This window comes from Protopterus annectens, chromosome 1.part0, assembly GCF_019279795.1.
Source record: "Protopterus annectens isolate FY-2018-M chromosome 1.part0, PAN1.0, whole genome shotgun sequence".
In the NCBI taxonomy this organism is placed as follows: Eukaryota; Metazoa; Chordata; order Ceratodontiformes; family Protopteridae; genus Protopterus; species Protopterus annectens.
The window spans coordinates 1,236,905,179-1,236,920,493 of NC_056725.1; the positions used below are offsets into that span (position 1 = coordinate 1,236,905,179).

General features: G+C 38.4%; 1 protein-coding gene across 5 annotated transcripts in view; it reads right to left on the minus strand.

Moving 5' to 3' along the window:
* The window catches only part of PNISR (PNN interacting serine and arginine rich protein), an 873,711-nt gene extending 864,417 nt beyond the window's left edge, over positions 1-9,294 (minus strand). For 4 of the 5 annotated variants that reach the window (XM_044065876.1, XM_044065856.1, XM_044065842.1 and 1 more), the window contains exon 1: positions 9,212-9,294. The gene's annotated coding sequence lies outside the window, so the exon portion shown is untranslated. The remainder of the gene's footprint in view (positions 1-9,211) is intronic. The other variant, XM_044065848.1, reaches the window with a different exon arrangement.
* Positions 9,295-15,315: the final 6,021 nt, after the last annotated feature.

The window sequence follows — 15,315 nt, forward strand, 5'->3', positions numbered from 1 at the left end:
TTGGCAATCAAGAAAAGTTAGCTGCATTCACAAATTACATTATTTTGATGAATCCAACGAAACATTACAGTACTATAAGAACATTTTGAAATAGTTTCAATTCTTTTCAGTAAATAAAATTACTGAAGATGAAGGCTATAACTGTACAACATAATAATTCAGCAATATATATATATATATATATATATATATATATATATATATATACATATATATATACATATACATATACATATACACACACACACACACACACACACACACACACACACACACACACACACACACTTGAGCAAAACAAAGTCCTTGGGTGCATGGATTCTACTGCAGCAGCTAAAGATTCAGGAAAGCCACTAAAAAGAAGATACAAAAATTGAAATATTGGAAGCTCTCGATTATGGATATAGATAGAAAAATACAAGCTGTGAATGCTTCTAATGTCTTTAGTTTTACGTACGGGTCAGCCACATTTCTTTTTAATCCACCACAAGACAAGTTATAGACCAAAGTAAAATGTTGAAGGAATTTATTTGGAAGGGGAAGAGTTAAGTGGGGCAAGTTGTTTCTCCCCAAATAACAAGATGGTTTAGAATTACTCAATTTGGAGGGATACAGTTGAGGTATGCAGTTGCGGCTTACATAAATAACACAAGCAGAAAGTTAAAAATCAAAGTGGAAAGGAAAGGTGTGGCGAAACGGGGGGGGGTCCCCAAGAAATAAAGAAAGCAGGATTTTGGATGCAGGTCTTCAAAAGACAGCAACCATCATACAGAACATTACATTTATATTCTGCAGCAGGGAGCATTCCAAGAACTAGGCCAACACAGAAATGGTAAAAATTAGACTTTACCAATAGGGATTACTCCATGTAGGAGTACTGAAAATAGGCAAGATGGGGGCTGGAATTTACTGGAGGAAAATCAGTAAAGAAACTACTACAATCAGTTATATCCCAGCCCCTTCCTCAACTGGTACTATCAATGAGATCATATTAGAATTACTTCCCAATAGGTGCGGTAAACACACAATAATACTTGTTGACCTTGATATTGATGCATTAGGCCAGAGTCTAAGTAACTGAATAAAATGCTCCTGTATTTCAGTCTTGAGCAACTAGTGAAACAAACAACCAGGCCCAATTTTAAAAGTGGTAACCATGCCACACTAGATCTCGTAATACATATATTACACTACTGCAAAAATACTACCCGTCTGCCTAATTCTTTAAGGGATCACTAACTAGTTCTCAATTACTGACAGATTCCTTTAAGACTATTAAACTTCAACCTCATCCATTCCCAAAGTAGCAGTTTCCTCGCAATAAAAAGCGGTAGTCTCAGACTGATCCATTTACATTTTAGATGATCCTACTGCTGCCTTATCTTTCTTCAATCAACACTCTCTCCACTTTTCAAGATACCCTATTCCCATGCTTATGCTAAACACTCAGGGGACAGGTCTACTCTTGGCTCGTAATACAAATTGTGGCTTGGTCCAACTGAAAACAAAACCTGAATGACAAACGCTCTGCAACAAAGTTACCTCAATTTAAGAAAAACTAGAACAATCACCACATCCCTCTATTTACTTACTTAGAAAGCAAATTTCAGCTGATAGCAATCCTAAATAATTTTGGAAAAAAATTAAAAGTAGATCACATCGCCAAACACCTTTCACTCTCCCGTTGTAGCTGGTTGTACTAACAATGGCGATTCTACAGACTACATTTCCTTCCTAGTCATGTGGATCACAGAAATTATGAACCCATTTAGTCTTTCCAATAACTTCCAAACATCATTAAAATCTTCCAGAACCCCAACTCTGTCCTCTTGTAGCAACCTTCCACTTAGGAATCTCTGTAAAGAAAACTAAAATATCTACTAAACAAATCAGAGCTCTACTCTACTTTTCTTACTAAAGCCACTAACAAAATTGCTAATACTCTTACTTACATAGACAAATTATCCCTCATACACATACATTCCAACAAGCTCTAAAATGTTCCATCATCACTGCCGCCACCCCCCCCATCCCAAAGTACCATCCCCCAAAACCCATGAGGACTTATGGGCATTTCTCAACTCTCTGTCCCCTGGCCAAGATTTTTGAAAAATCTTGTTTTATAAAGTATATAGTCTTCTTCCAAATGACATGGTTTCAGAAATGAAACCAGTAGCACTACTGCTCTACCCTCTGCTACCAATTCTCATCTACTGAAAAGTCAGTATTATTATTGTTACTGGCATCTCTGTTTCAAATGTCCTAGTTTTATCAACAATCAATCAAAATCTTTGCATTCACAGGCTTGATAAACAACTTTAAAACACTCATTTTCACAGTACTGCACAACATTTTTAAGTTCACATAACCATTTAACTACACTTGGAACAGTCAATACCGGGGGTCCCTCAAGGTGCTGTTTTAGGCCCCCCCTAATCTTCTACTTATGCAGCAATGAAACCTTACAACCTTCCCTCTTTAAAATACCCTGTTCTACTCAGACATGAATGTTTCTTCAGGAAACCAAATGCCATATTAGTCTGCAATCAGTGTCATATCCTTCAACAATCTTTGCCAGTAGGTCATGTCCAGCAAACTACTGAATAATCACAAAAAAACTATAAATGCTGAAGTGTCAGTCTTGACTGCTTGCTTAAAATTCTTTTCCTCACGCAGATTATACTGTCCTTTCTCAACTAAAGACACTGGCCAAAAATGTTTTTTTTTTACCCAAACTCTGGTAGTCTTCCTTTCCTTGCCCGCCACTCCTCCTACAGCACTAAATGATTACAGACCATGGAAAATAAAATTCTATAGATGTGCAGTGCTTGCTGACTCCCAGACTCACTACTGCCTTATTTTGCAGAAGCCAATTTGGGTACATGTAACAGAAACAGCCATTTGCTTTGTCTCTCCAATATTTAAAATATTAAATGAAGGACACTACCCCTTCTGAAAATACTTCTCACGTCTTCTGATGTGAAAGCTAAAGTAGGCACCTGTAAAAGAAAACAAATCACTTATTACTTGGCTCTCTGATATCTTGCATATTAAATGAAAGATACTACTTCCTCTGAAAAGATTTATCCCCATTAGGGAAGCAACCCCCTCACCAAGAAATTCCCCATGACCACCAAATCTCTCTACAAACCACAGTTTAAAATCAGTGGAATAATCTTTCCATGACTTATGGCAGTGTTGACTCTCCTGCCAATTTCAAAAATTGCCCTACATGTTCGCCTGCATACAAATGCTTCACAGATAATGCTATAAACATTTTTAAAAGAAAACGAAAGCTATTTCTGTACCAATACCTTTCAAAACTTTTATTAACTTTACACACCAAAACAATGGTGTGGGTCTACATACATTTACAACAACAGAAAAACCACTGGCAACATTAAAGGAAAACTGCAGCCACAGACTCAGAAAAACATATTTATTTCATCATGGCTTGGTGCTTCCTACATTTTAACACAGCTCTGGGACTATTTACAGGTTTTCAAATAATTTCTGAGTCTGACCACATGGGGTCTGGCATCTTGAAGTAATTCTGATTGTTTAGTCTGACAATATGTAATCCCACAAAGCAATGCTTGTCTGTAAAAAATTATATCAAGCAGGCCTCTTTCTTCCTGAAGCTCCTGTCACTGCACTGATTGCACATGCATACACTACTGTCTTCAGTCAGTTTTAAGTAACATTTCATTCCATTCAATGACTACTTAAAACAAACAGTGCACATGCCACAGAACAGACTTTTAAAGCGCTTTTTACTGTTGCTTATTTTCAGAATGGCTAAACTGCAGTATTCTGTGAAGCCTGAAGTGTACTACTATGGCTCATCTCCCCACCCCCCTTCACACCTAACTTCTTAGCTGCCAAAGTCCTAAGGGTAATTTGGGCGGTTATCTGCCACGATTGACAGCTCACAGCAGGAGACTTGACTCATGTACTGTTTCCTTGTTCTAGCCTTTAATTTCTGTATGGGTAGGGGAAGAACCAGGGAGCTGCGACATCGCAGCATGGGTGGGTTTTTAAGACAGTCATGGTGATTTCCGTTTGGGGGAGAAATTACCAGAAAACTACCTGTATACAGTGGCCTTGATAACATCAATGAATTGGAGACTGCAGCAATCTTTTCCAGGGCAGGATAGAAGTTTTTTGAAAGTGAAACCACCACAGTACATTAAAAGGTACTGCTCTAGTGGAGAGAAACAGTTGATAAATGCTGTATTAAAGTGGCCAAGTTTGCTACCAGCTCCCAACTACAGAACCCATCACTGCCTACCACTAAGGGAACTTCAGTGGCTGGAATTCTCACAACTACTAACTTTCCACCAACTAGTCATCACATATAATATTCTAAAATACCCTGACAAAATCCCAGAACTAAAGCAACTATTAACACACTATATAGCAAACTGTCCTCTTCGTTCTGCCAGTAAATCCCTTCTCTATCTCCACAGACAACAACACTGCAGGCAAAGCGCTTTCCTCACACTCTATAGCTAAAAGCTGGAATAACCTCCCCTTATCTGTGACCTCTGCTCCAAATACCTGCTTAAAATCATATCTTAGAGGTTCATGGCTGTGTCCATGTATTACATAATACTATATCTGTACTTCATTCCTTTTTTTACCTCTCTCTTACTACTGTACACTCTGTAAACACAGCATCCTAAAGTGAACCAATCTTGCCTTTTACTATCTATGTAGTTAACTTATGTATGTATATGATTTTTTATTTTTTTTTCTTCTCAATGTAACTTTTTATTATTGAACAAATGGTGATAATGTTTTTTTTTCTTCTCAATGTAACTTATTATTGAACAAATGGCGATAATGTTTTGTATTTTATGTAAAATTGTCTTGCATGTTTTTTATATCACGTGGAGCTTTTCTCCCTGGGCCTCCGCTGAAAATGGACCTTGTCCAGTCGGACCATCCCGGTTAACAAATGTAAACTAAATAAATAAATAAAATATTGTTGTTTATTCATAGCAGAGACAGTAGACAGGGAGAAAAAAAGACAAAAGTTGAGCATTTAATAAAAGAATCCCACTGTTGTCATGTAACTATACACCTTTTTCTAACAATTGTCATTCACTCCAACACAAGTCCTGCTGTCCTTTAAATTTCACTCAATACAACATTATTTTGCATGCAATATGCCCACAAAATTAATTTCTATGTAATTTGCACACCCCTTTTCTCAAGATACCACGTCAAAATTATTTTCTCTCTTTTACAACACTCAATAATTCACTTACAGCTGGCTTAGAGGTTTGGATTTCTACAATTTATATTTTCTAGCAACTGCTTTTTTTGGCAGACAATAGCATTAAACTTAGCAAGGCCTTACTGTGTCAAAGAAATTCAGATATTAGTTACAATCATTTGATTTCCAACATTTGAGAGAGTAAGTAGTCTGTGGGGAATATGTACAATCTGCCAACACATTACTTTTCCAAACAAAATGTTCCCATTTACCCCTTTCCCTCCAGGGAGGAAAAAAAATATATATCTACCTATGAAATCTGCTTGATGTATAAAAATACCTGTGCGAACACTTCATGCAAAACTCCGAAACCTTCTAGACTTTTTTTTTTTGCAAATTTGGAAGCCATAAAGATGTCACTCAACTGTTTCTTTATAAATTCTTTCTAGTCTCTCCTCCCAAATGTGCCCAAACTGTTTTAATTGTAGTTATGCAATATTTTACATACCCTACTGATTACCCTGTTTATAACTACATCTTCTGTTCTAGACAACTAAAAACTTAATCAGAGCTGGCCCTTTTAATTTCCACTCCCTATCACTTTCCTTTTATCTAGACACTTATCAATCCCTGATAGAGAAGGCAGTCTCTAACCTGCAGTCCAAACTTCGTCTCACCCTCAACTCACTCTTACCTTTTCATATGGTTATCTAAAGACAGATTGTGAATTACAAAGTTAAGGGATTTGAGGTTTAATTAAATAGAAGTGGTGGAGTCATGCAGCTCACAGAAGTTATTTTTGAGAAGCACACTCCCCATCTACTCTTGGTCCACTGTCACAAAAGATTTGTAGTTTCAGTGAATTGAGGTAGAGGGGCAGGTACCACCCCTTAACCTAGTTTCAGTAATAGCTAAATTATGAGCTTTTTCAGTAACAATCCAAGACTCAAAGACAGTGCCTTTATTGTTAATGCTACATGAGTTTATGCAGCCTAATCTAAGGTCACCACAACTAGTTGTGACATTGTTGTGTGGCCTGCGCCAATGGACTGAGATGTATTGTCCAATGAGGCAAGGGTTCAAGCAACTGTCAGACTTAAAAAACTTTGACCAGAGATAGAACAGCCATTTTTGGAAGAGTTTTAGATCACAGATTTGTTTTTGTCCTTTGTAGTGTATATAGAAAAATTACCAAGTTTTTTACATAGGTTTAAAAAAAGCAATTAAGTATTAACTGGAATATGGTTCAAATTGACAAAAAGGCATAGGTGTAATGGGGGAGTGATCTATAAGATAAAGCATGTAGGATAAAGCAACGGTGACGAGCAGAAATGAAAAAAAAAATGCTTAAATATGACAAATAGCTTAGAGAGAGTTAAGAATGACAAATTAAGTACGTTGCGGAAGAACCATCAAAGTGTAAAAGGCTACAATTCTAAAATGTCAGTTATAGAAAATAATACTATAAGCCCAAGTGAAATCTGAGTTGATTAGTATATAAAGCAGCCCTGAGAGTGGAATGGTGTCCTACTCACCACCTAGGTCAGGTAACTAGGATATGCTAGGATTACAACAGAGAGACCTACCTGCCACCTAGGTCTGAAGAGTAACAGCCCAGCTGCCACTTAGGCTAAGGAAACGAAAGAAGGACCAGAGGAGAAAAAGACAGACAATACATGATCCTAAAAACTACAGTGGCTGAGGATAAAATTCCTATTTCCTGTTAGACTGGAAAAATGGAGAGAAAGACAAGAGCTAGAGTGGATATTGTCAGTTAAGTTTTTACAAATTCTGAAAGCTAGGTGGCAGACATATAGGCTATCAAGGAGTGAGGATCAATTCAGGGATGGCAAGGGAACCAGCCACCTAGGTTAGAGAAGTGTTAACCGCACAACCACCTCCAAATTTGTGTTACATAGAGATGTGTGAGAAGTTATGACAATGCAAGGAGAGCAATTTATCTGCCACCTAGTCAAGAGCTGAGAGAGTGAAGTGGTAATACAGCCTGACGGAAGAAGAACAGCGTTAAGTATAAAGAAAAAGGGATCAATGGAAAAAAATAATATTGGTATTTCTGAGGAAGAACAAGAAGAGAAGTGAAAGCAAATGTCCCCCAATTACGCCTGAATGGTTGACAGCTATCCACTTGAGAGATCAGCTGGTCAACTGTGCCAGTGAGAGTACGTGGGATTGGGATACACGTCCTTTCCCCACTATTAAGCAAACGTGAGGTTGACATATACCAATTTTTTTTTGTTTTGTTCTCACGACACAATCTGACAGGACATTCACACTAGTGTGATTTTGTCTGGACAAAACCTTCGTGGGCCCATAATGTACTTTGCCCTCACATCATGAATGCATAAGGTCATAACTACTGACCCCCCCCACCGGCAGTTTCTCTCCACTCAAGAATGGCAGTTCTCAACACACTGCTTACTTTAAGCACAACTGGTAATATATGCCACCCAGTATATTCCAAAACATTCAAAGGCTGTGTTTCTTGCTTAATGTCACAGGCACTTAATAAGCCCCCCCACCTTTTTTTTTAGCTACAGTAAGAATCTGTTCAAAAGACCCTGAAATGAACCCCCTCATTCTGCAACAACAAAGCATTTCACACTACTGACGTCACATATAACAAATCAACTATGACAACAGAACTAGAGGTTTCTGTGACGGACAAGAATAAAAACTTAGTCACAACCCAGGCACTGGATGAGTTAGCTGAAGAGGGTGGGCAGGAAGAGTAAACACTGGCTCACTACAACAGACTGGATATCACAGGGAATACTGCCAACAGCTATAAGGCCAAATCAGGGGCTCTCACTCACGATAAACAGCACATGCACCAAAACCCTCCCCCCAAATATACAAAGCTACACGGAAACATACATGAGCGGGATCGGTACCGGGGCTGCCCTGACATCTGCCACTGTGACAAGAACAGGACTAGCAGCATGGATGACAACCCCTCCTCTGGATATAACTATGACATACAAAACTAACTGCCAAAAAGAATGCATCTCCCCTAGCATACTTATCTCATGGAGAAAAATGTACAGGGAATTAATGTAGGGGGGGGGGAACAGGCCACACATTAAAAGGGGAGCAAAACTGACAAACAAGGGGAAAAAAATAGACTGGAACTCTGTCTCGCTGCCTCACAAAAAAATTGCAACAGCATACACTACACACTAAAATTACTCAAATGATGTAAAATCAACGAGACAATTTTACAAAAATCCAGCATAAGGCACTAAAAAAGATAACTACCATTGAAATGTCAAGCAACATGAATACAACTAAAACCATATTTTAACATGACAACTGTCTGTTTACTTCAGTACAAGCAAAATCCACGAACCCTTGCAGACAGAGATACAACAAATAGGACACTTTTTGTTCATCACTTCATGCACAATCGTATTCCTATCATATCAAGATCTGGCAGGCAATGAAAATTTTTACACTTCAGGCAACTAAGTACAGACCGATTCCCATGAATAATGTCAAAGGAATAAAACCAGCATGCAGTCTTTGACAACGTGAACTTAAGAGGCTAACGAGGCAGGAAAGGGGCGGGGAGAAGAAAACAGTTACACACACTCTCTCTCTACACTAGAAAAAGGTTCAGGTTTTCAAATGAACTTCCCACCTTATCATCAAGAGTAGATTACAGCTACAATGAAAGATAAATGTACTAGCACATGTCCACCTTACGTTTCAATAACAAGATAGGCACCAAAATCCCAAACAAAGTGAAAAATGTAACAACCCAAATCCGACCTTCAATTATAAACCAATAAATCCAGTTTCCTCAACAGCAGGCCTCCTCAGTAATTAAAATATCTCCGAAATTTCATCTCCAAATTACCATCCAGTCAGCTCTTTCTAACGTTATTTTGGACCGATTCAGAGATCAGAATTAAGCACTTATGATATATACTTCAACTATTTAAACATTTCAAAAAATTAAACCTTACTCACTTCACTTCTGATTCTGATACCTGCTCTGCTCCCGCCGCGAATGGTTTCCGTCGATAGACAAAAATATGGTGGCTACACTTAGACCCGGAAATGAAACAGTCGGATAACAGGAAACGAGGTGCTGTCGTTTTTGAACTATTCGTTTGAGTGCAACGCTTGTTTAGCATTAATTTTTCTTCGATTGCAGAAGTGTTTTGAGTACATAGGTATTTTTCAACCTCTTAGAGTAAGAAATCTGGACAAAGGCCCAACAACAGGGACATTTTTAAATATTGCTCTTACAAACTTATAACATTGATAGAATAACAGGCTTTTGCATTAACATAAGTTTTCTGATGGGTATGAAGTCCAACACTCTGGCGTCTGTCATTATTTTCTGACTTTATTCCTCAATGATTTGCCAGAAAAGCATAATGTTATAAGCAACAGACTAAAATATGAGTTAAAAATGTGGACATTCTGCGAAAATCTGTACAGGTGAGAGGTATGGGTGCATGTGATTTACATAGGTGAGTACTAGGCTGTCTGCCCGAAGGCATTTATAAGCCTAGCCAGAATGTGTTTGCTTTCGCCGTCCCCTTAGATTTGTAAGTAAATAAGTTGGATGTTCGCCTTATTGAACATGGGTTGGAGTTCAACATTTTAACTGGGTAGATGGAATAAGAAAGTATTTGTGATTTTGGGGCAGGTAACATGTTTAGGCTGGTATGTACCTGCCAGTGTCCTTGATTTTTGACTCATGACGCTGTTTTGTCCCTCCTAAAATTTGTAATTCTCTACTAAAATATGTCAGAGTGCGATTAACAAATGATAGTTATTTACTAAACGTTAAATCTACAAATTTATTGTATGCCAAAAACGCATAATGATACAACTTACTTTATTTTATTGGCTTTTTAAGGAAAATTCCACCCTCACAGTTTAACTCAATAATCGGTTTCTTTTCTCCCTAAAATCTACACCATTCTTTTTTCTTAATCTTTTATTCTATTCCTGATGCTAAAATCATTCAATACGCAGACGACGATTTAACCTTAGTCTGCTCTGCCTCAAACCCCTCTGAATTGCTGACTAAAACCCAAACTGCCTTCTCAACAACTGAAAACTGGATGCACCAAAACCACCTCTCTCTCAATGCAATTAAATCAAAGATTCTACTATTCCCTCCCACAAAGACTCTCTCCTATTATAAAAACAACTTCAAAGTCTATAGTTAAACCAACTCACCTATAGAAGTGGTCCCCTCTGCCAAACTACTTGGCATTACTGTAGATGAACACCTCAAGTTTGATATTCATATTCAACAAAATATTAAGAAAACCCACCAAAAGCTAGGTATTCTGTGTTGGAATAATCACTTTCTCTCTAACTCTACCAGGCAAACTCTGGCCTCGACTTATTTTCTTCCTTCCTTATTATATGGAGCCCCTCTCCTAACCAACCTGTCCTCCTCTATCGCCTCGAAACTAGAAAACCGCTACAACAAAATCTTTAAATTTGCCTCCTAAATCTAAAAATACCACCCATCACTGCCTAACCCTACAATCTCTGAATTGGCTTGTACTCCCAAACTACCTAGACTATCTCCAACTCACTACTGCATATAGACTCATATTTCACCCAACAAAATGTCCTGCTCTAACATCCTTCCCCCTTATACACCCAACAGAGCTCTCTGATCTGAAAGTCAGAACTTAATTACTATCCATAAACCTAAACGTCCTGCTGGCCAACTTCTCCTATCTTTCTCACTAGGCAAAAAATGGAATTCCCTTCCCTACACGCTAAGAACCATACCAAACTCAGAAAACTTCAAAACCCAACTATTCAAACAACTGTCCACTAAATGGAAATGTACCTGCCTTCACCCAACCTAATCAAAGGGGGTTCTCTCTCTGGTTCCCAAGCTCTACAACTCTCATAGTTATCTTCCTATGAGCCTATCTAAGCTCTTAACAATTTCTATAGCTTCTCTCTAAGCTCTCAACAACTCCTACAGCTACCCTCACACAGCCCAACCCTGTAAATAGCATTCTTCTGTTGATGTGTGTATGTAAAGCGTATTTACATTTTCTTAAAAGGTTTGTATGTAAACTGTTTCCACACCTAACACATATCTGTTTTCTTCAAATGAAACTGTATGATCCCTACCTTCAGGCTTAATGAATTTGTTAACTATGCATGATATTGAATGCATTTATGAGTAACTATTTTACATAATATTATCTTTAATATTAACTATCAGTTGTATCGAAATTGTATAATGCATCTTGGAGCTTTTCTCCCCGGGGCTCCACTGAAAATGGGTCAGTTCGGTCCAGTGGACTTCCCCGGTAATCAAACTGCAAATAAATACATTTTACGTTGTCGTCACCTTCATGACGTCACACAAACAGGAAATTTTGTATTGGGTACTGACAATGACTTTAAGTAGTGCTTAGGCTTACGTGATGTCAGCGGCTGCTAAAAAAGTTACGCAGTACGCACAATGCTGGAACTTTTCCCAGTGCTTATGTTACATAGAGAAAGGACAACAGTATTGGTGCATGTAACAAGTTGTTTGTATTGGGTATTCTTTTTCTGTAACTGAAGTACATGTAAGTAATTTTTACCTAATGCACAATACAGAGAACTACTAATCTGCAGGATTTTGCAGTTTTGATTCATAGTTCACAGATGGTTACTAGGCTAATGACCCTGAAGATCAATTTTAAGGCTAGCCATGGTTCCCAAACATATTGGATAGCTTATGATACCACTTATTTTATAGGGAGCATAACATGGGCAGGAGTGGTTGAGTATCTGCATGTAGGTGGCAGGCCAGAGGTAAATTTAAGATTACCCATCCACTGATCTAAGTTGTATGTACAGGGAAGAACTCTGATTCACATGAATTCAGAAAGGAGGTTAGTCTGTAAGAAACACACCTGTTCCTCCCACGTCTTATTTATGTTGCAGATGAGGTTTAGGTCCGTAGAGTGGGTGTTTTTGATGCTATTTGTTTTGTGGATGTGCAACAGGTCCATAAGGGCTGAATCGGAGAATCCTTTATAGGCCAGACACAGATCACCTATCAGCGGTCTATAGGCAATTGAGTATATGGATAAGGCTTTTAGGCAGTCTCCGTAGGACAAATTGTCTATGCCATATATTCTTTTTTGAGGGACGTCTTTGGATGTCCCAACTGTTGTATGTACTCGGTCAGGTACGTAGCAAAGCAGCCACTGTACTGTTATGATTGACCTAATAAGGACAGAGTACAATGGAACATTGACATCATTGGATCTAGATTCTGTACCCTTGCTTATATGTTGCACAACATTGAACGATTTCCTTACTACAGGTGACGCGACGGTCAAAGGTGAGTTCACTGTCTACATATGTTCAAAAGTTTCTGACAACAGAGTCAACTCTTAGGGGTGTATTTTCAGTGCATTAACTTCTTGAGGTGTTTGTCTTTCTGAAAAAATACAGTTATGCATTTCTGGTACTGTACATTTGACCATGACTCTAGCAGTTATTAATCTGTATGAAGCCTTATTGGGGATGTTTGTGTCTTTGGGGGATTCTATGACTGCTCCTAGTTTGCAATCATGTATGTACTTGGTTAACTCCCAAAACAGCTCCGGGGATGGTGCCAATGAATATCCAAGAACCAAGTAGTAAAGCACTAAAAACAACCTTCTTTATTAACGCTGTGGTTACCAAAGTAAAGACACGTTTTCGTTGCTAAATGCAACTTCTTCAGACAATGTAAAACTGACAATGCTTAGTTTAAATACATCCAAATTAATCACATGTTCATCCAATTAAAAATTAAAGCTGTAGATTTTATAACAGCTATTACGTACAACATTGCATTTGTTCTACTAATGTACCAAAAATGTATACACAGGTGTGCCAACATAGCATGTAAAAGCTAACATAGGTCACTAGTATTCTTGAAACAAACACAGTGTGATACTATGTGAATTTAAAAACAATATTAAAAACTCTAAATATAAGAGTATATCTATGCTATACTGGCCTTGAGTTTTAATATAGGCTTGATGGAAATATAATCGTTTAAACCCGGTTTTTTATTTGAATCCAGGGAAATTTGCCAATGAGTCTCCTTTTGTTCCAGCCTCGCCTGCCATGGTCCCCCCCTAGGGTCCTTTTCTATACTCTCCAAGACAAAAAATCTGTAACTGGCTGTGGGACAAACCAAAATGTGTTTGTACAAAGCATTATTGGTGTTAGCCTTTTGTACGTCGTACATGTGTTCATATATTCTACGTCGGAGTGTACGCTCCGTTTTGCCCACATAGTATGCTGGACATTGTGTGCAAATAGCCAAGTAGACTACTCTTTGACTATTACAGTTGTAATATTCTCTAGCTTTAATAACTCTATTTAAAGCTGGAATGGCCACTTGTTCTGCCTGAATAATGTATGGACATTGTGAGCAAGTTCCACATTTATATGTCCCCTTACGCTGGCGTGTTGTTTTGTTCTGGTAGGGCACCTGTTCTAACATACTTTTAATGTTTCTGCCCCTACTAAAGACTGTTTTAATTTCTTTGCCCTGCAAGTGGGGCAGGTCGGTAAATGCCTGGAATGCCTCCCATTCCTGGACCAAAATATTCCTAATATCGTTGGAATTATTGCTGTAATCTGTTGTAAAGGCATGTTCGAATCCGTTGTTGTTTCCATTCTTATCATGTAGTAGTGAAGTGTACCCAACCCCTAATACGGGGGCATAACGATCTTTTCTACCAACAATCACTTGTTCTTGTATGGGATTGATGAACCCTACTGGATATCCCCTCTCCTGAAACATGGACATCAACGTCTCACATTCCTTAAGGAAGTCTTCCTCCTCCGACGTCATACGTGATACCCTGACGTACTGCCCTTTTACAATACTTTTTTTCTGATGTAAAGGATGCAGGCTGTTAAAGTGTATATAGCTATTCGAAAAGGTGGGCTTTCTATATATATTGGATTTAAAGCTCCCTGATGTTTTTTTACTAAGCAGTACATCCAAGTAGTCTACCTTGTCTTCATAGATTTGGTGTGTGAAAGTGAGGAAATCTGTGGTGGAAGCTAGGTATTCCATGAACTCCTTAATGTCACTGTAGGTCCCTGTCCAAAAGATGCAAATATCGTCCAGGAACCTATAGTAAGCTACCCAATGATGTTTAAAGGAACTGTTGAATACAAACTTGTTTTCCCAAATTGAAAGAATGATGTCTGCGTATGTCGGAGCACAGTTTGCCCCCATAGCCACACCTGATGTTTGCCTGTAATATTCTCCACCAAAATGAATAAAGTTGTGATATAGTACCAATCTCATTAAATTCAAAATCAAAAAATTGTCCTTAGGTTCTGCTTTGGGACAAAGTGTGATAGCCTCGTCCAACCATTCTAGACCTGTTTCATGTGGAATCACAGAGAACAGGTCCACTACATCGATGGTAAGAAATGTAAGATTAGGTACCATAAGCTCGGGGGTTACCTGCTTCAAAAATTCCCACGAATCCTTAAGGAGATGAGAGGATTTGGGCCATAATTTCTTGAATTTGTAATCCAAAAATTTGGAGATGGTGGAAATCTTGGAACCCTTGGCCGCTACAATAGGACGCAAGGGGGGGTTTGAAGGATTCTTGTGGACCTTCGGAACCCCAAACATGGAAGGTATTTTAGGGTCCACGTTGTGTAAAAAGTTGTAGGTAGCCTGGTCTATCACACCTACATCTAACAACTGTTTGATAGCTAAATCTATTTTCATGTAACCTATGTTAATCTCGTTCAGAGATACCATAGTGTATCTAGTAGTGTTGTTGAGTATGTTACACATTTTACCTTCGTATGTGACCTGGTCCATTACTACCATGCCCCCTCCCTTGTCTGGTGCCATGACTCTAATAGTAGAATCCCGTCTCAAGGATTCCAAGAGCTCTCTCTCAGGTGTTGTTAAATTAGTCACATATTTGTTCTGTCTGCCCTCATTCCGTATCCTTTGTTCAATTCTCATCTCCAAATTTTTCAATTGTGGATGCAATGGTGGATTAAAAATGCTTGTTCTATGGGGAGTGTCGTCCCTGATGTAATCTGTGTGA